At 42.0% G+C, this 23361-nt stretch overlaps 1 pseudogene; it reads left to right on the top strand.

The window, feature by feature from the left end:
- The first annotated feature begins 16522 nt into the window (after window positions 1–16522).
- On the top strand, window positions 16523–19190 carry LOC144762226 (elongation factor 1-gamma pseudogene; annotated as a pseudogene).
- Window positions 19191–23361: the final 4171 nt, after the last annotated feature.

Raw genomic sequence — 23361 nt, 5'->3', positions numbered from 1 at the left:
ATCCTATCAAATGACCATGATACGCAACATGTAGTACAGCTCTTCCATGGCTCTTGAGCCTCCAAGCTATACGCCCCGAAAACTTTACCACCTTACCTCTCATCCTCTATGAAATCTCATGTAAAACCCCAACTAATGAGATTTTGTTTTGGCTTAATTCCGCTGAAGGCATATAAGTTTGGCCAAGGATACAAGAAAGAAGCTTCCTCCCAATGTCGCTTCTGTAACCAGGAAGAGGAAAATCTCATTCACATTTTGTGTATTTGTCAACGTTTATATGCCCAAAGAATCTTCTGGCTTCGCCCAATTTGGGTTTCTCTTAACATCAGGACATGCCAAGAAGCACTTGATGCATGCATGAGGGGCGACTCACCTCAGATGGCGACGCGCTTTGTCAAATTCATTACAGAAATTGATACCTTGATTTTACCATCCGAGTGACATTTTTCTTTACCTTTCATTTCACAAATTTTCTGACTTTTTTTCGATTCTGAAAATCGTCTTTTTTAATGGTCAATCATGAGTGTGTAGATTGCAATGATTTTAATTAATTGTGCAAATAAATTTTACTTACTTACCCTCACTCACAAAGTACTTTTCAACACCGGACTACCCTTTCTTAACAGCAATAATTTCCCTAGGCCAATTATTTTCCCTAAAATTTTGGTTGTGAAAACACTAGGTAAGAATTGGGTAAGTCATAAGGCAAACGTTGTTTAAAAATCACTTGAGTATCGTTACTATGAGTCCAGCCTTTTGTACATTTTAAATAAGCTGTGTAATGTCCTGACGTTGTAGAAGGACCATCATGGAAAATAATTGCTACAGTTACAAAAGTTCTTTCTGATATTGATAGTTGAGAAGCCATAATTATTTTTATTAAAGTTGTCAGTGTTCTTCTAGCAGGTCTGCATCGTTGCAGCATTAAAATTACATACTGTCCATATCTTTGTATAAATAATGTTGATAACATTTGTGAGTTACATTGGGTACAGACCATGTTTTGATTTGCTTCTCTAACTAGATTATTAAAAGACACTGAGTTGCAGTATGTTCATGTCAAATATATAAATCTTTCTTTTTTTTTATTGTTTTTATTTATTGCAAGAGGAGAAATAAACACAATATTGAAATCACATTAGTTGTACATATATATATATGGTTATCTATACAATTTAAGTCTTTATGTTTGAAGGAAGAGAAAAAGAAGAGACAGGAGATTGCGAGATAAATATTCACAAGGTTCTGAAACATAACAAAAAGAAAAACTAAAAGAAAGATTAGCGTGCCGGTCGTACAATAAAGTCCTCTGTTTAGTCCATAAATGTTCCCCATATTTTTTCCCTTCCTGTCAGTGCTTTTGGGCCTCTTAGTTTAGCCAATGAAAGCTCCATGGTATGTATTTCATGCATTAGATACCACCATTCCATAACGCTTGGGGGTTCTATTGATATCCAGGTCCGTGCAATGGCCAATCTGGCACAAGCAAATATTATTGTTAATAAATCGTTAAAGTTGCTCCTGGTATCTTGTATATCTAACAGAACTAAGTGGGCGGATAGAGCGGGTGATATTATGTGTTTTTTATTAAGAACATCAGTTATTCCTAGCCAAAAAGTCGAGAGTTTCGGACAATGATAAAGCATATGTTCTATGCCGGCAGCTTGCATTTTAAACATTTGGTCGGTTCGTTAGAAATGTTGCCAAGAGTCCAGCTAGAAATTCTTTGCGGTGTGTAGTATATTTGAGTGATTGTCCTATAAAATTGTAGCTTTAAATTTGAAGAATGCACCACCTGATTTAATTGTTTAAGTGAGACCGCAATCTGGCTAGAGTTGATCTTAATACCCAGCCTATTGGTCTATTTGTCTGCCATTTTCTCACAGTCACCCACTTGTCCTTTATTTAGAAGAGTGTAGCTTTTACTAATGAGAGATTTAGTGTAGTTCGAATAAATACATTGGAGGATATCTGATCGCTCAACTGTTTCGATTTTCATTTTATTGATCAAAAAATCTTGTATCTGCATGTATTTGAAATAAGTGGTATCTTTAATTTTATAGAGTAATTTTAGTGTATGAAAACTTAGGAAACCTTCCGGGCTGTAGAGATCTCCTAGGGTGTTAATACCCTGATCTATCCATTGGGCACAAGCACCATCGGAGAAAATGTTTGGCATCCCTGGGTTACCCCATATTGGCAATTCGGCATTAAAAAAAGATATTTTATCAGTGTCCATAATTTGTTCTCAAATTCTTTTGATTGCTCTAGCGGTCTTGAATTTCACTCTCTTATAGTAATTTGGGTCGTGTACCCGGAATAAGAACTGATTGCTTTGTAGCCCTAGCATGAATTGGTGGTAGAATAGAGGAGCTTTTTTGGACAAGAGGCTACGTATACGTTGAGTAAAGGTGGCAAAGAAGTAAATTTTAAGATCTGGGAAGTTTAGTCCCCCTTTTTCGATTGGTAGTTTAAGTGCTGTCATTGACCTACGGGCTTTTTTGTAACCCCAGATGTAGTTGCTAAAAATGCTTTCAATTTTCTTGATGTAAGATTTGTTTAATTGTAGCGGGATGGATCTGAAAAGATAAAGTATTTTAGGTATTATCTTCATTTTGATTGTATTAATGCGTCCAATCAGGCTAAGTGGAATTTTATGCCAATTTTTAAGTGTGGAAGTAATATCTTTGAGTAGAGGATCATAGTTAATTGAAATAATTTTGTCGATATTAGAGGTAAGTTTTACCCCTAGATAGGTGGCATTAGAGCATAGCCCTATTATTGGGTGTATAGGTTGATAATTTGCTATCACTTGAGTTTTGTTGACATTTAGTCAATAGCCTGAGACCTCGCCAAAATCGCTGGCTTCCTTAATTATGTTGGGTATAGCTTGTACCAGGTCAGTAGTGTATATGGCGATGTCATCGGCGAAGGCAGTGATTTTTAAGCCCTTACCTTCATGTTCTATTGGGGTAATATGCTCCTGAGCTGTTAGCGCATTTAGGAAGGGTTCTAGGGCTAGAGCGAATAACAGTGGTGAAAGAGGGCACCCCTGTCTAGTGCCCTCCTTATTAGAAAAGTATCTGAGTTATTTCCAAGATAGCTAACTATGGTTGTAGGTGTCTCATATAAAGATTGAATCCATCCCAGATATTGACCCTGTATGCCAGTTGACTTTAACACCTTGGCTGCTAAGGCTTTTCCCGCTGGGTGCTGATGTGCCTGGATTCCCATTGTTCATGACAAGGTCAGCTCGTCATAAGCACAGCTCCAGTGTACTGCATGACGAGCTGACCTTGTCATTAGCATGGAAGTGGTTAATGCGGCCCACAGATATTCCCACCCCACTCGGTCAAACGCTTTCTCTGCATCTAGCATGACCATTCTGAGTGGGGTGGGAGTAATACACACAACATCAAAAGCAGTTACCGCGGTATTAATGTGGGCGGTGGTGTCTCTCCCCACCACAAATCCGTGTTGTTGGCAATTGACCAGATCGGGCATTATAGGGGCGAGGCGGTTAGCAAGTATTTTGGCAAAAATGTTTGCGTCCGTGTTGATTAATGAAATTGGTCTATATGATCCCTGTTCTTCCGGTGTTTTTTTTTTTTTAAAGAAAATTATTTTAGCAGTACGCCATGAGATAGGAGCACTTCCTGATTCCCCAATAGAGTCTATCACCTGTTGGAATAGAGGGAGTAACTCTTGTTCACAGATCTTATAGATCTCCATGGGTAAGCAGTCTTCTCCTGCGGCCTTGCCTAAGGGAAGTGATTGTATAGCCTTGCTTATTTCTTCAGTAGAAATTTTAGTATCGAGTTGATTAGTTATTTCTTGGTCCAATATTTCGAATTTGTGTGTTTCTAAATATAGTTCTATTGCTTCTAGAGTAGGTGTGTTCTCTGGGGTACAAAGATGGAAGTAATATTTGGCAAATTGTTCCAAAATCTGCTCTGGTTAATGTAATTTTTAGAATCTAATCCTTTTATTGTTTTTATAATAGTTTTAGCCTTCTTGTCGGCTACTTTGTAAGCCAGAATTTTTCCAATCCTATCTCCCCCTTCATATTGTGAGAGCTTATATTTGTGCATTTTACAACTATATTTCTCCCTAAGAGTCTTCTTTAATATTGCTCTTAATGAAACTAATATTAAACTTAAATCTTTGGTGTTCGGTTTGCCTTGAATAATAGCATCTGAAAGTTGTTGTTCAGCTGTTACAATATTAGAGGTGGCAGATTTTACTTCCCCTCGCTTTTCAGCATTATCCCGAAAGATATATTGTTGTGCGTAGCCTCTAATGCTACATTTACATGCATCCCATACGTAGTTAATAGCGGTAGAGTTGATATTTAATGATATATATTCCTGTATATAATTCTTAATACCAAAGATGAATTTAGGGTCAGTAAGTAGATGGATGTATGACGTTACAACGCATACTTTTACAACGCCTACCTTTACAACGCGGTTTTTACCACGCATACCAATGCAACGCATTGCGCTTTGGGGTGCTGGATAGTGAATAGCTTAATTTACTATTCCAACTCCAGTCCCCGTGGATAGTAGGGAAGGTTATTGGATAGTAAATTAACCTATTCCCTATCCTAGAGCGCCCCCAGACCAATGCGTTGTAATAGTTTGCGTTGTAAAAGTTGCGTTGTAATGGTAGGTCGCTGTAAAAGTTTTGTTGTAAAGGTTACATACCTAAGTAGATATCTGGGAAATGTGAATTGCCGGATAGTTTGTTTGGAGTCCAGGATTTTAAATTCAAACAATATCGGATTGTGATCTGAGGTGACTTTAGGGCAGATCTCTATTACACAATTTTTTAGAATGTTAGCTGTTGTCCATACCATGTCGATTCTAGAAAGAGTTTGATGTGGGGATGAGTAAAATGTAAAGCCGGGAATGGCAGGATGTTTAGTGCGCCAAGCATCTTTTAAATTATGCACCCTGGCTAATTCCTCTATAGCAGATCTCACTTTAGCCATTCTATTTCTGATTCCTTTACTTGAAGAATCTATAGCATAATTCATGACGCAGTTAAAATCCCCCATTATTAGCAATTCCCCTTCCCAATCAAGTAGCTCAATAGTCAATTTTTCGTACAGTTTGGGAATATCAACATTTGGTCCGTAGATAATACAAAATACATAGCGTTTTTTGTTAAATTTTAGTTGAGCAATTGCCCACCTGCCTTTATCATAGCCAACGGTTTTAATAACATTCATTTTTAGCCATTTTTGTTTCAAGATAGCAACTCCTCGGATTGGTGCGCCCATGGTAGAGCAAACAACAAGATCATAGCCCATTTGTGATAATAGTTTGCGGTCATGATATCTAATATGTGTTTCTGTAATAAATGCCATATGTGGTTTATATAAATTCATTCCTTCTTGTACCAATTTTCTTTTACATTTATTATTAAGACCGCAATGTTCCAAACCAAACATCTAAGAAAAGACATAGCTTATGTTAATATTGTTCAATCTCCTTCGAAAAATAGGTTCAATAGTGTTGTTGCAGCTTTTGGTGCATTTTTCCACCTTTTCCCCCTTGCAATAATTTTTTTCTCCCTTTTTTAACCCCTTCCCACCCAAAGAACTCAGACCCACCCAAACACCCCCCCCGCGTCTGAAAGGCCCCCCGGGGGGAGTCCCCCTCTATCTCTTGCTGCCGCTGGAGGGGCAGCATAGTGAAGTTGTGAGCATGGAGTCTGATCCTTTTCAACAGTGCTCAAAGGTACATATCAATCAAAAAATAGAAAAAGAAAAAAAGGAAAAGGGAGAGCGAGAATGAAAAATATAGAAGAAAAGAGGAGAAAAGAAACCCTAAAGAAATGCTAGAGTGATTGTATTCCAGTCCAGGTGCATCGCCATTAATTATTAGGTTTCAAGTAAGCGCGCGTCGAGTTTGTATCTTGATTCTAGTGATTCTAGTTAAATATTTTTCATATTTTTAAACTTTCTATTTCGTGAGTTTCTCTAAATGCTTAGTCGCTTCCTCTAGGTCCGTGAAAAATGATGGCTGGCCATTCCTGATGACTTTAAGGCGAGCTGGTTCCTTTAAGTACACAGTACATCCAATGGCTTTAAAAGAGTCTATTAGTTTGCGAAGTTCCCAACGCCGGTCCATTGTGGCCTTATACAGATCAGAGCGTACAAAAAAAGTAATGTTGTCTACAGTGACTGGATTATTGGCTTTAGCTTTGAGAGCAACTGCTTGTCTTAATAAGAAGTTCCCAAAGTAAATCAGAAATGGTCGAGGAAATTTGTTATTTTGATTCCTTTGGAATGAGGGTAGTCTATGTACCCGTTGGAGTTGGGAATCCCAGTCCCAGTCAGAAAGGTCACAGAAAGCTTTTTGAAAAAGTTTCACAACAAAAGATCGAGGGTCTCCTCCTTCGACGCCCTCAGGGACCCCAAAAAGTCTTAAATTGTGTCTGCGTGCCCTGTTCTCCAAATCTTCGACCTTGGTTTCTAGTTGAGAGATGCGAGCTGAATGAGTTCTCGTGGTTTCCTCTGATCGTGAGGTACCTTCTTCGACTTCCACCACTCGTTGTTTCAAATCCGCCATCTCTTGTGTGACCCCACCAAGTTTCTGACAAACTTCGTTCATAAAGGCCTGTATTTTTGTATTGTCCTCTCTCAGTTGTAGGTGTTGTTGGTGGCTTTCTTGCCTCTGTGCCATAAGAGTTTGCATAATTAGACCCATAGAAATATTATCGGGTTGGTTATGAGTCTCTTCCCCTAGCTCAGATGTTGAACTTTGTGTGTGGTTCGTTCTTTGGCTGGGTTCTAGTACTGGAGTCAAGGCATTGGTGACCGGGGAAATCTGGCTAGGATTTGAAGTCATTGTTTCAGTCGCATTTACAGTAGAAACAGCATTTAAAACCTCCAGTGGCTGGATGACGGTTTCAGTCGGTATTGACCTTTTGCTAGAGTCTATTAGAGCGGTAGGTAAATCAACAAGCTCTCCTAAATCCAACTCCTTGGTCGAGTTATCAGATAGAGGGATTATCGAAGTAGTTGGAGCAGTAAGTTGTGTAGAAGTTGTAGTTTTGTTGTTGGTTAAACTATTTCCTGTTATTAAAGTTGGTGAGAGTGTTACATCCGGTTTAAGTTTTGTGTTTTCCATATTCTCTGGTCTAAGGACTACAGTTTTGTCATGTACATGTAAGTTGTCAAAACTGGCTCCGGATAGCCTCAGGGCCATGCCCTTCACTCCACCCTTAGCTTCGATCCACTTCCTCAATGTGCTATCATCTACAATGGCCTTGCGTCCTTTTTTATTGGAGACCGTGTATTTAGTCAATAATTTTCGAGTCGTGGGATATAGTTTAGTTTTAGCTTTTAGTTTTGTTCTTCTTGTGGTTGAACCTTGTCCAGCATTATTTCTATTGGGAGGTGTTTCCATGTCTTGCTCGCCCTCCTCAGAGATTTCTTCGTATTCATGTTCATAGTTGAAGCATATCATTCTTTCCGGTTGGATTATCAGCCACTGATTTCTCAAATATAATTTTACTCGTAGTTGTCTCAGTCTCTCGTATGAGCGGTGAATTGCAAGTTAATTCGCCCATTTCAACCTCGTTTCCCAGATTTAGGCTTAACATCTGAGAATTAACAGTATTAGCAATATTAGGAGTGCCTCCATCAACCGAGTCAATAGTATCATTGGCGAGAGAAGTAATATTTTCGTCTCTCTCTATAACGATTACCCCATCAGCTACAAAAATAGAGTCTTTGTTGATGTGAGTATTTAGTTAATCGGTTTTGTCAACGTTCTCGTTTTGATGAGGGTTTTTCCCTTTATCCTTCACTGGAGTGCCAGCTGGGCTAGTGTCTGAATTGTGGGTATTTTTGGTTATATTACAGGTAGCATTTGTTTTTTTGATACCTATCTCAGCCAAAACTTTTGGAGAGGAGAAATTCTGTGAAATCTGTGGGTTTATAACCCCCGTTTGAGTAATCATCGATTCAGTGGCCTTATTAGTATTATCATTCTGTATCGTCACATACGGTGTTTGCTTTCCTCTCTCAGCTTCTGCCGAGCTCTTTTCGCCTATTAGGACAGGGTTTGGAGCTCCCGCCATAAGTCCCATAACAGTCTTAGTTTTTGCAGCGGACCCCTCCACAGGCATACCTGGTTCGTCTTGTTTCGCTGTTTTTCCTGTCCTGCCGGTTCTGGTAGAGCGGGTCGCCAGTCGTGAAGTCATCGGCGCGGCACCGGCAGCAGCGATGTAGCCTGAATCTGTTGGCAGCGTGCGAGGAGGCGCCGTCTGATCTTCGGCGAGTGTAGGCAGCTGTGTGAAGGTAATTTCCGAGGCCCGCCCTGTAACACACTGGACCGAGCACTCGGAGGGAGCCAGCGTTCCGAAGCCTCCAAACCGGCACCACCCCTCTGCACAAGCGACGAATGAGCTGTAGCATCCGGGCTAAACCACAGCCCCAACCACGGTGTCCACAGTATAGCAGGTAAGCGCTATACGGAAGATGCGCTAACAGCTTGATAATACTCCGATATGTTTGACATGCTGCTTGTGTTCACCGGCATTTAGAATATTATAAAGTCTCTGAAAAGGCTCTCCTGGCTCTTTTCTTCAAAGTTCTCTCCACATTGCGATATGGAGCGACTCCATGCAAGCTCCTTCACTCGGCGGCTTCAACCCGCCATCTTGACTCCCCAGCCTCCGCTGCAAATATATAAATCTTTCAATGTTTATTTTAGTACTACTTGAAAACGAACAATTGTCACAGTCATGTTGCTATTTATTAGAAAGGCCAAAAAGATTTTCAATATCTATACCTTCATCTTGCAATATAACAAGCATATACATTAGAAATTCCTGACAATCTTGCTGAATATTCTGTGAAAATTGATTTAAACCACAACATATGTCTAAAACATTTAGAATATCAGAAACACTTTCTATTTTAGTTTTATCACTACTACATTTCTGAAACACAGAATTCAACAAACAACAAAATATTTTGTCCCTATTTTCAACAATTTGTTGTTGTAAAGTTTCAAGAAAAGAAACAACATTAACCACTACATTAGCAAAGCAGTTGACACCAGAACTGTTTTCAAACTGAAAACCAATAACCTCTTCAATAGAATCCTTTTTCTTTTTGCTTACTATCACTGGTTCATCTATATTTTTTCTGTTCTCTGCAACCTCGCTACAATTTTTCTCATATCTTCTTTTTCAACTTACCACACGCTTTTCAAATAAAGGTTATTGAGGTAAATTGGGAGCATGTTCTCTTCTTAACCTATTATACTCTTTTACACAATTTACATCTGCAATAATCTTTTTCTCATCAAAGTCAATCAAGTATAATCCAGATAAAGTTCTGACTCGAGATAACGCAACATATGCCATACCCTCTTTAAACACAGTACTTCCAATATTCACCAAAGCACTATCTACACTTAAACCTTGAGATTTATGAATAGTCACCGCATATGCCAAACAAACAGGAAACTGTTTTCGGCGGACATATAAATCTTTTACAAGCAAAAATCGAGCTGAACAGCGACTCAATTGTTGTACTTCTTCAATTTAATCAAATTTGATTTTCCAAAATTCAATGTCATCTCTATTTGGGTAATTCACAAAATCAACAACATTACCCATTGCTCCATTTACTAAACCTCTTTCCACATGTAAATTACGTCGCAAAATTATCTGACAATTTATACATGCATATAGATTCTTTTCGAAACCAGCAGTTTTATATAATATTTCTCTAAAGAATCCAATTTTAACTTCAACTTTTCTGACAAAATATTAGTATCTCCTTCATGCTCTATTCTATCAATAATTTCCAGTTTTATAATTTCTTGATTTTCTAACTTTAACATTTTTTCATTGAATATTGAACATTCTTGCAGAGTTGGCATCAAGCATATCACTGATTTCTTTTCTGCAATTTTTCTATATATATTCTCTGGAAGAATATTTTCGTTTGGAAACAAATTTGAAAGTAATCATGCCTGTAAAGCTTCTTTGCCATGTTCACTCACTTTTCCAAGAATACTTTTATAATCAGCATCCTTTGCCTGTCGCATATTTGTAATAAGTTCTGTATATTCGAAATATGACCAAATATTCACATTTCCAATGCTTCCCAGGCAGTTTCTGGTGTCTTCATGTGTAACTGTTTTAAATACTGGCTGTCCTTTCACAGGAGTTAGTTATAGTAGATCTCCAAAAACTATGACGTGTTTGCCTCCGACGATTTTTTCATCGCTGCCTATTGCTGGATATGTTAGCGGAGAAAACATGCTATTAGCAACGTTTTTCTCCATTGTGCTAAAATATCCAGCGACAGTGGCGAAATGCGTGAATATCGCTGAGAATACAGCGATATTCACGCATTAGCGACAAAATGCTCCTAGCCATGTTATCCACCTCCCATTGGATAACATGTCTAAGAACTGGTCTGAGCAGGCGTTGGTTTTTGGCGATAGCGGGAATATTTCCATCGCTACGCCTGCCTTGCAAATAGGCGATAGCGACGTTAGTGACTGCTTTCAGTCGCTAACAGGTTGGGTACACCCACTTTGCATGTCATTAGCGATAAATATCGCTGACATGCAAAGCGGGCCCCAAACCGCTCGCTATCGCCTAAAAGCTGTCGCTAACATCAGTTAGCGACAGCCTGCTAATAGAGCGATAGAATTACCGCCGCTCAGCGGCCGAAAACGGCCGCTAAACTGGCGATAATTGCCTATCGCCACCCTTAGTAATATGCCCCTCTGTTTTAAGGATTTGTTGCATTCTTAAATGCACAAAGGCAAGCATTAAATTTGATACCATGCTTACCTCATCAATAATGAGAAGTTCAATTTTTCTCAAGACTCTAGAAACTTCACAACAAGCTTCTCTAGATAGCTTGTGGTATTCTAATTTATTTTCATTCTCTACTGGCAGCATCAATAAACGATGTAAAGTAATCCCTTTAATGTTATGTGCTGCCAACCCAGTTGGAGCAGTAACAACACAAGAGAGTGACGACTCTGTTCTTTTCTGTAGATAAGTTGCAATTCCTTTAATTAGAAAACTTTTTCCAGTTTCTGCTTCACCACTCACGTACAGTCGGACTGGTTTAAATGACGTACATGAGCACTCTTTTTTCTCATGATATAAACATGCTCAATCTGTTTTGTCACTTAATCATATATTTGTTTTTGCTCAACATTTAGTTGTTTTTCCAATTCTTCTAAGTTTATTACATCTTCTTGAGCTTGTTGCATTGCTCTTTCCACCTCATTATGGCAGTTGCTGCTTCATTTTGGATAATCGGCTCTCCTAGTGGATCCTGACTCAACGAAGCAGAACTTTGATTGTCTTCAGAACTGTCTCTAGCAATCTCTGCTGCAATTGTAGCTTCTTGCTGTATTTCATCATTCAACATTTTCAGATAATTAGTAAAAACAGGACATCCTATAGTGATTTTTCGTTGCGTTGAATGAATCTTCCTAACTGTCAAAATCTCCAAGTAGTTCCAGTTCTGTACGCCATGGTTTAAAGAGTTGCAAAAGAGCTAATTAGTAAAATTCCCTTTTGTCAGGAGTTTCGCATCCTTCAGATCCAATCACAGCATATACTCCTTTATTGATATCTTCTGTAATATTCTTCTTAAAAGTATAGCTTTGCAGTACTTCACAGAGACAAACGTTCTCAAGATGATTACTTCTATTTGGATAGTATGTATCCAACATTTTTGTCTTCAAAATATCCGTACTGTCTGGATCTCTCTCTGCTAAATACTCAATTTCTTGCACAGATTTCAAAGCTCGGTTTCGTGTTCTTGCAAGACCTAAACTCACCCAAATGATTGTTCTAGATTTGGAGTATAGACTTGCAGATGATAAGCGATCTAAACATTCATATGCTCCGATTTCTCGATGAGACAAAATCTTCAAACTGTAGCTGTACAATTTCTTACTTAGGCTCTTTTCATGAGAAATGTCTTCCCATTTTTCCTTTAGTTCCGTTTTTTCAGATTTAGTAATGTAAGACGTTACATATCGAGCCACAGCACTGGAGTTGTCTGCAACATATTGAATATCCATGTTAGCATTCCACATGGATAAAATGACTGGGTTATAGTCATTTATGTATTTTGACTCTTCATTTCTTCTTAAGTTGTAGGTATTTTTCGGTGATTTTCTTGTGACAGTATCTCGCAAAGATGACACAAAATTGTTCACTCTTCCTTTTGATATTACTGGACGTGGAAATCCAAATCGACATTTTGTGTAGAACTTATCCTTAGATTTGTACTTTCGACGACAGTATTTTCCACAACGATGGGTTTGAAACCGTAAGACTTGATTCTTTTGTTCTGTACTTTTTGGTACAGCACATGTAGAATATTGGTCAATAAAACTCATCACTGTGTCTGAATCTGAATCTGAGTCTGAATCATCACTGAATCTGTTCCAAATTTGGGGGCATCTTTGATCCATAGCAGCATATGTATGTGAGGAGCACCTCTTGCTTGATACTCCTTTCTCCAAAAGAAATCCAGAACTTCTCCAAGAGGAGGATTTTTTTGTTTGTGATAAAAGACATCATAGCTTCAAATCTATGATTGAAATACCTACATACATTAACTGGATCCAAAGAGCACAGTTCTCCAGGTGTCTTGTATTCTATATTTTCTATGTTTGCATTTGCCCCCCAAAGAAATTGAAGTAAATCTTCCCAAGCATACTCTGCACAGCTTAGAGTAAGGAACCATGTAGGAGTTCCTAAGTTTCTTAGCATACATTTCAATTCCCCATGACGACGGTACCAATACTCATTAGTACCACGCTGACATGCCATGAGATTAATTAGCTGAGATTCCAAAACAATATCTTTCTGTTGGACTTTATCCATAAAGTCCTTTGCCGAAACATTTTGAAAATGTACTCCACTTTTTAGTATATGGTTCACTGCATAAGAAAGTCCAGACAAGTCACTCTCAAACACAAGATGAAACAAATATGGAATACATTGGCGAAACCATGGATCTTCTGCATAAAATCTTGATGTCCAGTATTCAGATGCAGAAATCTGCACAGGTCGTTCATCATATCGTCCACCTTTGCCTGTTGGAAATAACTGAGGGAAACAACAAGCTTCCAAGCTTTCTTCCCATACGCTAATGGGACTTCCTTTCGCTTCTTTCATTTGGAATAACTCAATAGTATTCCCCATCACTTCTGTGGAGGCACACTATAATGTTCATAAATGTCTTCAGTTCTAGACACATCCACTTTTTCAATTTGTCCAGTTGACAAATCACTGTCCTCTTCTACAGTTGTTTCCTCTTCTCCTACATATACATGTTTATAGTATTGATTATTTTTTACCAAATACAATGTTGCCTTTTTCACTTTCCTAACATCCACTAATTTTTGCCAGATTTTCTTACTCTTCGTAGGAACGCCATTAACTAGAATAACTAGAGGTTCCTCTTCCACAATTTCTACACCAATTGTTTCAATATTTTTCTTTAAATCTAGAGGCAAATATACAACTCTTCCCTTTAATCCTCTCTGTAAATCTGAAGGAGGCAATTTCCCTGTCTTAGGCTTCATACGAACAATAGCCTGAAATGGATGCACACATTGAATAAGAATAGACTTATAAGTATTTAAATCCATCAGTTCAGAAGGAATATTTACCAACTCAAGATTATTATGTACAGCTCTAGCAGGCATTTTGTTTTCATTTAATTTAATATAACAATATTTACAAATACGTTGATCAAAACCCAAATCAAAACAATTGTCTACCAACAAATAAGTTGCAAATTCCTTCCACTCATTATTATTCTCCTTTTCACTTTTTAAATATAGATCAACTAACCTGGTCTGATTTTTATAATGAATTCGTCTACAACAAATACAAGAAAAGTTTGGCCTTTCACCCAAAATGACCTTAAATCTTGTAATTTCTTGCTCAAACTTTTCTATACTAACATTCTGTACATTTTCCTCCACATTGCCTTCTATTAATGTATCTGTTTCTGCACTGTCTTCTTCAGGACCAAAGTAACTAACCTCAATTTCTTCACAAATGTTGATTACATCTAATACAGATCCATGCAAAAGAGCACTGTTTAATTGTTTTAGCTTAAGTGTTGGACTTTTTGCATAATACAACCTTCTCACTAATTTTCTCATTTGAGTATGATGCACTGCTAACATCCTGAAATGGTGAAAAAAACTCTGACATACTTTTTTAGAAAGACAAGCCAGAGAATGACCTTGCAAACCTGTTTTTTCTCTCACTCTGCAAGGGTCTAATTCTTGCTACATCTTAATTTTTTGTTTAACACTTTTCTTGCTATACTTACGTAAGAAATTGCGGAAAAAATCAATTGAATCCTGTCGTACACTACAAATACTACTACAATTTCAAGTGTACACTGGAGCCTTAGGACGTCTCCCTAAAACTTCATCAGCTAACACCTCTTCTGCATTTCTAGGGACAATTTTCTATTTTTCAATCGGACAACCATTCTTAACCTCATAAGCTCGACCCCTGGTGTCAACTGCATGTAACAAATCATTACTCTGAAGGTAACTCTCTTCATTAAAAAACAGCTCACAACTTGAACTATGTTTCCATTCTCCAGAAAAAAACATTACAAAAATTAGTTCTATTAATTAGTCTTTTCCACTTACTTTTTTTAAATTCAAAAGCCTTCTCAACAATTGTTTCAATATGTTTCTTTTTCTTATAAAAAGCAGTTTTTTTTTACAATTCTTTATATTTTTTAATACATTTAAAACAACTCTGTTATAAAACATTCGCTTCCGAATTTCAACAAACAGATTTTTTCGTCTATTTCTATACACTATGGGCCAGATGTAGGTAGTGTGGGTGGGGGATGCACAGCGTTTTTTTATTGAATCTCTCTTAATGATAGTTCGTTTTTAAGGATGGTTGGGTGCTACGTGCAGGTAGTGTGTCCGTCCGACACACATCTGTAATGAATATCGTAGATGTGTCACCATGCAATTTGGTGGCATCCCTGCATTTTGTGCACTCCTTCGGTTCTTGAAGAAACAAGCTGCCACAAAAGATAGATGTTTCCAAGATTTATTCACATTTATATCATTGGCTTCATGATTGTTTTCAATGTGAGTTAATTGAGTTTGTCCGGTAATTACGCATTCCTCTAATAGCTCCAATGCATTTCGGGTAGCGAACCCTTCATCGGGGAGCTCCTGTGGACAACATGAAAAGAGATATAGCTCAGGGGAGATGTGTACGTGCTATGCTAAAATAACGTCACATGCGGGGAGGGATAGTGGGGTAGAGGGATCGACTCATAATGAAAATGTGCCTTGGGTTCCATGGTGCTCGTGTGAACGTAACAGTGATGGACATGGTGGATTCATAACTTTTCGAGACAATGTGCTCGGAAGTGCAGTTACGTGCCTAAAGATCGTGGAGGATATTCATGTGTGGAACTCACGTGTATCCTGTTTTGCCGGTCATCTATAAGAATTAATGTGATGAAATGTTAAAAGACGGTGACCCGAGTCTATTTACCGCTTGCGCAGAGTGCGCCTATGCAACTCTGTTTATGGATTGCTCAAACGACACTTACTAGAGGTTAGGGTGTTCAGCGTTTCAAGCGGCGTCTGTGTCGGTGTCTCTCCTCCCGGGGACCAGGAAGTGGAAGGGTGATTACGCAATTCCGGGTGATAGAAATAGAAAAGGTCTGAGATGGCGGCCATCTTGGGTGAGTGTGTTGTGCCGGCGGGCAACCGAAGTACGCTGACCGGGTGAAATGGGGTTACATGGGTGATCAAAATGTAAAAGACGTAATGTGCTGACAGTTACACGGTAAAATAACACAATGAAAATCATGAAAATAATAAAAAATGAAAATAATAACAACAATGGTGACACGTGTATACGTGAATCAGCTGAATAGACAGATGCACTGTGGGAAGGTCTGTAGGCGACATACGGCACCATAGGTTAGCGGCTTTATAGGTAACAAGCAAATTCCAAACGGTCGTTCAGTCCCATTGGCTTCATGGACTGTAATCTAAAGATCCATGCCATTTCTTTTCTTAGGAGTACTTTATTATTGTCCCTTCCTTCAACTTTTTCTACTGTCTCCAGTATCAAAAATTTAAGTTGAGAGACGTTGTGTCGGGATTCTGTGAAATGTACAGCCACATTGGATTTCGAATTCTGCGTTCTGATGTTAGACTTGTGCTCGTTGATGCGAGTCTTTATTTTCCTTTCTGTTTTTCCAATGTATATCATGCCACATGGACATTTGATCAGGTATATGACGTTCTGTGTGTCACACGTCGTGGTAACTCTCAGTTTAATTTCATGTCCCTTCATAGGATGGTTTATGGAGGTGCCCTTAATGATGCAATTACAGTTCCCACAATTCATGCAGGGTTGGGTGCCTTTGTGCTTCCTGTTGGTCGGTGGGGTTTTATTCAGTATTTCTTTGATGTTTGCGTTGCGCGTGTATGCGAAGATGGGAGATTTTGTGAAGGTGGTTCCGAAGTCTTGTTCTGCTCTTAAGATTGGCCAGTGTCTTAAAATGATTCTTTTGTATGCTGCACTTAGAGTTGAAAATTTAGATACAAGGAAAATTCTGTCTTCATGTTTTTTGGGTGTTCTTGTAAGTGCTTCTTCTCTAGTAGTTGCCTGAGCTTTTGTTTTCGCCTTCTGTATTGTGTCCTCTGGGTAACCTCTTTCGTGAAACCTTCTGCCCATTTCGTTCAAACCTATTTCGACCTTTGATTGGTTTGAAATTATTCTTTTCACTCGCAACATTTGGGATGTTGGTAGGTGCTGTTTCAGCGATCCTTGATGGAAGCTCGTGTACAGAAGTGTATTGTTTCTATCCGTAGGTTTCCGGAAAAGATCAGTTTCAATGCCGGTTTCTGTAATGGTGACCCTTACATCAAGGAAGGTTATAGTTTTGTGGTTAATCTCCCGAGTGAATTGTATTCTTTTGTTTGCGGAATTTAATGTCATTAGGGATTGTGTGAGGGTTTCTTCCGAGTTATTCCAGATGATAAAAACGTCGTCAATGTACCTGGCGTACATTACCAAGTTATCCATCCAGGTTGGATTGTCGTAGATGTTCTCCTCCTCGAAGAGTTTCATATAGATGTTAGCGTAGGTCGGTGCGGCGCAATTGCCCATCGCGGTCCCGGATAGCTGGAGATACCAGTTGTCCTTCTGTCGGAAGTAACTATGATAGAGCGTGAAAATTATCAATTCCATCAGGAATGTTTGCATCTCTTCCTCTATGTCGCTTTCAAGGATGGCTTTTTCTATAGCTTCTATCCCTCCTTGTTGGGGGATTGAAGTGTAGAGGGATCGTACATCCGCAATACATAGGATCAATTGGCGATTAGGGTTAAGTGACACTTGCGAAAGTTTCATCAAGAAGTCTGTCGCCTACAGACCTTCCCACAGCGCATCTGTCTATTCAGCTGATTCATGTATACACGTGTCACCATTGTTGTTATTATTTTCATTTTTTATTATTTTCATGATATTCATTGTGTTATTTTACCGTGTAACTGTCAGCACATTACGTCTTTTACATTTTGATCACCCATGTAACCCCATTTCACCCGGTCAGCGCACTTCGGTTGCCCGCCGGCACAACACACTCACCCAAGATGGCCGCCATCTCAGACCTTTTCTATTTCTATCACCCGGAATCGCGTAATGACGTTATTTTAGCATAGCACGTACAAATCTCCCCTGAGCTATATCTCTTTTCATGTTGTCCACAGGAGCTCCCCGATGAAGGGTTCGCTACCCGAAATGCATTGGAGCTATTAGAGGAATGCGTAATTTACCGAACAAACTGAATTAACTCTTTTTTTTTTTTTACAAAGCCAACTTAGTTTATTGTTCAATTTTCAGGAAAGGAAAGATGGTGCAATGCACCACAAAATAAGTTCCATCTAGAAGTGCCCCAGCCAATACACAAGCCCGTTGTAGAAAGACCCAGCCCCTCCCTGAGCAGAGCAATGAATGTGCACGTGCACAAACAGGCCACTTTTCTTTATTTCTCATGATCAGTTAATTGTAAACGTGATAGGCTCCATTTATGCATAGTCCACGTTGGGCAGAGTGGTAGGACGCTGTGTGGTGGAGTAGAGTTGTGCGACTACCGCCAGGTGCAATGGTTCCCTTCACTTCCTGAATGTACCAAGCTTACAAGACGTGGTCTCACTTGAAGATTTTGCCCTGGTTGAAAGGCTTGCCGATGTGCTTGAACTCTCCCTCCCACGTGAAGTATTCCTTCACCATTGTCTTGCACTCTTCGCTGTCCACATCCAACTTCCGCCAAGTAGATCGTCCCTCCCGCAAGCACCTGGCTGTTCCCCACCTTTGGGATAAAGCAGGCCACGGAACATTGCAAGGAGGAGGTGAAGCGTGTTCTGAGCACCCTGGATGAACATCTGAGGACACGCACATTCCTGGTGGGGGAGAGGGTCAGCCTGGCTGACATCTCTGTGGTGTGCGCGCTCCTCTGGCTCTACAAACAGGTCCTGGAACCATCATTCCGGCAGCCATACGTTAACACAAATCGTTGGTTTGAGACCTGCGTAAACCAACCACAGTTCAAGAGCGTCCTTGGGGAGGTGAAACTCTGTGAAAAGATGGCGCAGTTTGATGCTAAGAAGTTCTCAGAAGCACAGCCCAAGAAGGAAGCCCCCAAAAAAGAAAAGGAGCCCAAGAAGGAAGAGAAAAAGGAAAAAAAGAAGGAAGAGAAGAAGCCTGCTGCTGAGGATGAACCTGATGAGTGTGATGAGGTGCTAGCTTCAGAACCGAAGTCAAAGGACCCCTATGCCCACCTGCCAAAGAGCGCCTTCATCATGGACGAGTTCAAGAGGAAGTACTCTAATGAAGACACAGTGGCTGTGGCAATCCCATACTTCTGGGAACACTTCGACAAGGAGGGCTGGTCAATCTGGTATGGAGAGTACCGCTTCCCTGAGGAGCTAACACAGACCTTCATGAGCTGCAACCTCATCACAGGAATGTTTCAGCGTCTGGATAAACTGCGCAAGACTGGCTTTGCCAGTGTCATACTCTCTGGAAGCAACAATGACAGTACTATCTCTGGCATCTGGATATTCCGCGGGCAGGACTTGGCTTTCAAACTCAATTAACTCACATTGAAAACAATCATGAAGCCAATGATATAAATGTGAATACATCTTGGAAACATCTATCTTTTGTGGCAGCTTGTTTCTTCAAGCACCGAAGGAGTGCACAAAATGCAGGGATGCCACCAAATTGCATGGTGACACATCTACGATATCCAGATGTAGGTAGCCCAATACCGGTCGGAAACGGCCGAAAATACAGAATTTCGTCCGTTTCCGACCGGTATTGGGCATTCGGGATGTAGGGGACCAAAAAGTAGCTGAATCGGTAAATATACCGAATCGGTAAAGTTACAGAATCGGTAAAGATACCGAATCGGTAAATTTACAGATTCGGTAAAGTTACCGAATCGTAAACTTTACCGAATCGGTATATATACCGAATCAGTTAAGTTTCCGATTCTGAAAAGTTACCGAATCATAAAATTTACCGATTCGGTAAATAAGAAATGGTCAAAATGATTTTCGAGATGTAGGACCCCTTTTAAATACCGATTTTGCCTGAAATTCGGTATTTAAGAGTCGGAATTTACCATGGATTGAAAGCAGGTGGTAACCAGGCTCAGGCTATAAAAATGGACCCAAAATGCAGCACTCACACCAGGATGGCGGCATTCTATGTCATTGCGAGGTGGCTACGGCTCCAGGCAGTAGGAGAGAGCGTCTGGAGGAGGGAGGAGCAGGTTTATAGGCAGAGGATCACACTATTCCAGCTCACTGAGCCTGAGATCCTACTGAGGTACAGGCTGGCCCCACAAACAATCCTGGACCTCATCAGGGACCTACACTGACTTATGGACCATCCTACCCCCAGGGCGCACGCCATCCCACCCCATGTGCAGGTGCTGTGCAGCCTACACCTGCTTGCATCTGGAAGCTACCAGAGTGTGGTTGCTGCTGTAGGTGGGGTGTCCCAGAGCTGTCTGTCCCATTTATAAAAAATATTTCTGGATGCCATGTTGCAGAGAATGCAGCACTACATTAGCTTCCCTGCTACGCATTCAGAACTGCTACGGACTAAGACAGACTTCTATCAGATGGCGCAGTTCCCTAACATCATTGGCTGCATTGATGGTACCCACATACCACTATGCCCACCTGCTGCCACAGAGTACATTTATCTGAACCGTAAATCCACCCACACCATAAATGTACAGGTGATCTGTAATGCAAAATACGTGATCACTGACATAGTAGCCAAATTCCCAGGGAGTACCCACGACTCCTACATCTTTCAAAACAGTGGGATCTACGCACGCCTGACTGCGGGGGAATTTGGCGAAGGATACTTGCTAGGTGAGACACTGTGTGGAAATCACTTAAATCGTATTACAGGTGGATGTGTGTGAGCATGTGATTAATGTCAATTTCTCATTACAAATAGGGGACAGTGCATATGCCCTCCGGTCCTTCATCCTCACACCCTACCTCAACCCAACAACACAAAGTCAGAGGAGATACAACAGGGCACACAAAACAACTAGAAACATCGTGGAGCGCACCTTTGGCATGTGGAAGAGCAGGTTTTGCTGCCTCCATAAAAGTGGAGGGGCCCGCCAGTACACACCAATCACCTGCTGCAAAATCAATCAATCAATCAATCATGGCATTTATATAGCGCGCTACTCACCCGGAGAGGTCTCAAGGCGCTGGGGTGGGGGGGTCTGCTACTGTTCAAAGAGCCAGGTCTTGAGTTGCTTCCTGAACGAAAGGTGGTCCTGGGTCAGGCGGAGGTGGGTAGGGAGGGAGTTCCATGTCTTGGCCGCCAGGTAGGAGAAGGATCCTTCTCCGGTGGTGGTTCTTCGTTTGCGTGGAACGGTGGCGAGGGCGAGGCTGGCGGATCGGAGCTGACGAGTGGGGGTGTAGAATGACAGGCGGTTGTTGAGGTATCTCGGGCCCAGGTCGTGGAGAGCCTTGTGTGCGTGGGTGAGGAGTCTGAACGTGATCCTTTTGCTGACGGGGAGCCAGCGCAGGCTTCTCAGGTGTCCGGAGATGTGGCTGTTTCGGGGGGATGTCCATGAGGAGTCGTGCGGAGGCGTTCTGGATGCGTTGGAGTCTTTTCTGTAGTTTGGCTGTGGTTCCGGCGTAGAGGGTGTTCCCGTAGTCCAGTCGGCTGGTGACGAGTGCCTGGGTGACTGTCTTCCTGGTGTCGGTGGGGATCCACCGGAAGATCTTTCGGAGCATGCGCAAGGTGTTGAAGCACGATGACGAGACGGTATTGACTTGTCTGGTCATCGAGAGTGAGGAGTCCAGGATGAAGCCCAGGTTACGTGCGTGATCCGTTGGCTTGGGCGCGTTGCCTAGGGCAGAGGGCCACCAGGAGTCGTCCCAGGCGGAGGGTGATGATCCCAGGATGAGGACTTCCGTCTTGTCTGAGTTCAGTTTCAGGCGGCTGTTCTTCATCCACTCGGCTACGTCTTTCATCACTTCGTGTAGGCTGGCTCTGGCGGTGGCGGGGTCGTTGGTGAGGGAGAGGATCAGCTGGGTGTCGTCGGCGTAGGAGATGATGTTGAGGTTGTGTTGGCGTGCGATGGCTGCGAGGGGGCTCATGTAGACATTGAAGAGGGTGGGGCTGAGTGATGATCCTTGTGGTACGCCGCAGATGACTTCGGTGGCCTCAGATCTGAACGGTGGGAGGCGGACTCTCTGGGTTCTTCCGGCGAGGAACGAGATCATCCATTCCAGGGCCTTCTCTTGGATTCCGAGGTTGTTGAGGCGTTGTACTAGGGTGCGGTGGCAGACCGTGTCGAACGCTGCGGAGAGGTCCAGGAGGATGAGGGCCGCTGTTTCCCCGTTGTCGAGCAGGGATCTGATGTCGTCTGTGGCTGAGATGAGGGTGGTCTCGGTGCTGTGTTGGCACGGAAGCCGGACTGTGAGTAGTCGAGGGATCCGCTCGTCTCGAGGAAGGCGGTCAGCTGGCTGTTGACGGTCTTCTCGATGACCTTGGCAGGAAATGGGAGGAGTAAGATGGGACGGTAGTTCTTGAGGTCGGTGGCGTCCGCTGTTGGTTTCTTCAGGAGGGCTTTGAGTTTGGCGTGCTTCCAGCTCTCCGGGAAGGTGGCGGTGAGGAAGGAGGTGTTGATGATGTCCCGTAGATGGGGTGCGATGATGACGTCGGCTTTGTTGAATACGTGGTGTGGGCAGGGGTCGGTTGGTGATCCGGAGTGGATGGTATTCATCAAGCGGGTGGTGTCCTCGGTGCTGACTGGGGTCCAGGTGCGGAGGGTGGTGGTGGGGGTCGTAGGTTCGGTGGATGGGTGGTGGTCTGTGCGCCGAAGCTGTTGTGAATGTCGGCGATCTTGCTGTGGAAGTACGAGGGGAGAGAGTCGCAGAGGTCTTGAGAGGGGGTGACGTCGTTGTTTCCGGTGCTGGGGTTGGAGAGCTCTTTGACGATGCTGAAGAATTCCTTGCTGTTGTGGGCGTTGTTGTCTAGTCGATCCTTGAATGCTGTCATCTTGGTGGTGCGGATCAGCTGGTGGTGTTTGCGGGTGGCGTGCTTGAGGGCAGTCATGTTGTCTGAGGTCTGGTCGTTGCTCCAGGCTTTCTCGAGGGTACGACAGTTCTTCTTGGAGTTCTTGAGTACGTCGGTGAACCAGGAGGCTTTCTTGTTGTTGTGTCTGCTGGGGGGAGGTTTCAGAGGTGCGAGGTTGTCTGCACAGTTGGTGATCCACTGTGTGAGGTTATCGGCTGCTTTGTTGGGGTCCGTTGTGCTGGCGGGAGGGTTCTGGCTGAGGGAGGTGGTGAGTTGGTCGGCGGTGATCTTGTTCCAGCTCCTGCGTGAAATCTGCAGCTGGTGGTGGTGGGTCGTGGTTCTTCTGAAGCTGAAGTGGACGCAGCTGTGATCAGTCCAGTGAAGTCCGGTGGAGTGGCTGAAGGAGATGTGCTTGCTGGAGGAGAAGACGGGGTCAAGCGTGTGGCCGGCGTAGTGGGTGGGGGTGTTCACCAGTTGCTTGAGTCCGAGGTTGGCGAGGTTCTCCAGTAGGGTGACTGTGTTGCTGTCATTGTTGTTCTCCAGGTGAAAGTTGAGGTCCCCTAGGAGGATGTACTCCGAGGAGGTGAGGGCACGCGGACTGATGAAATCTGCGATGTCGTCGCTGAATTGTGTGCGTGGTCCCGGGGGTCTGTAGATGAGGGTGCCTCTGAGGGTGGTCTTGGGGTCGGTGTGTATCTGGAA

The sequence above is a fragment of the Lissotriton helveticus genome, chromosome 6, assembly GCF_964261635.1.
Source record: "Lissotriton helveticus chromosome 6, aLisHel1.1, whole genome shotgun sequence".
In the NCBI taxonomy this organism is placed as follows: Eukaryota; Metazoa; Chordata; class Amphibia; order Caudata; family Salamandridae; genus Lissotriton; species Lissotriton helveticus.
The sequence above is the reverse complement of the archived record's forward strand: the minus strand, read 5'-3'. Positions and strand labels throughout refer to the sequence as shown.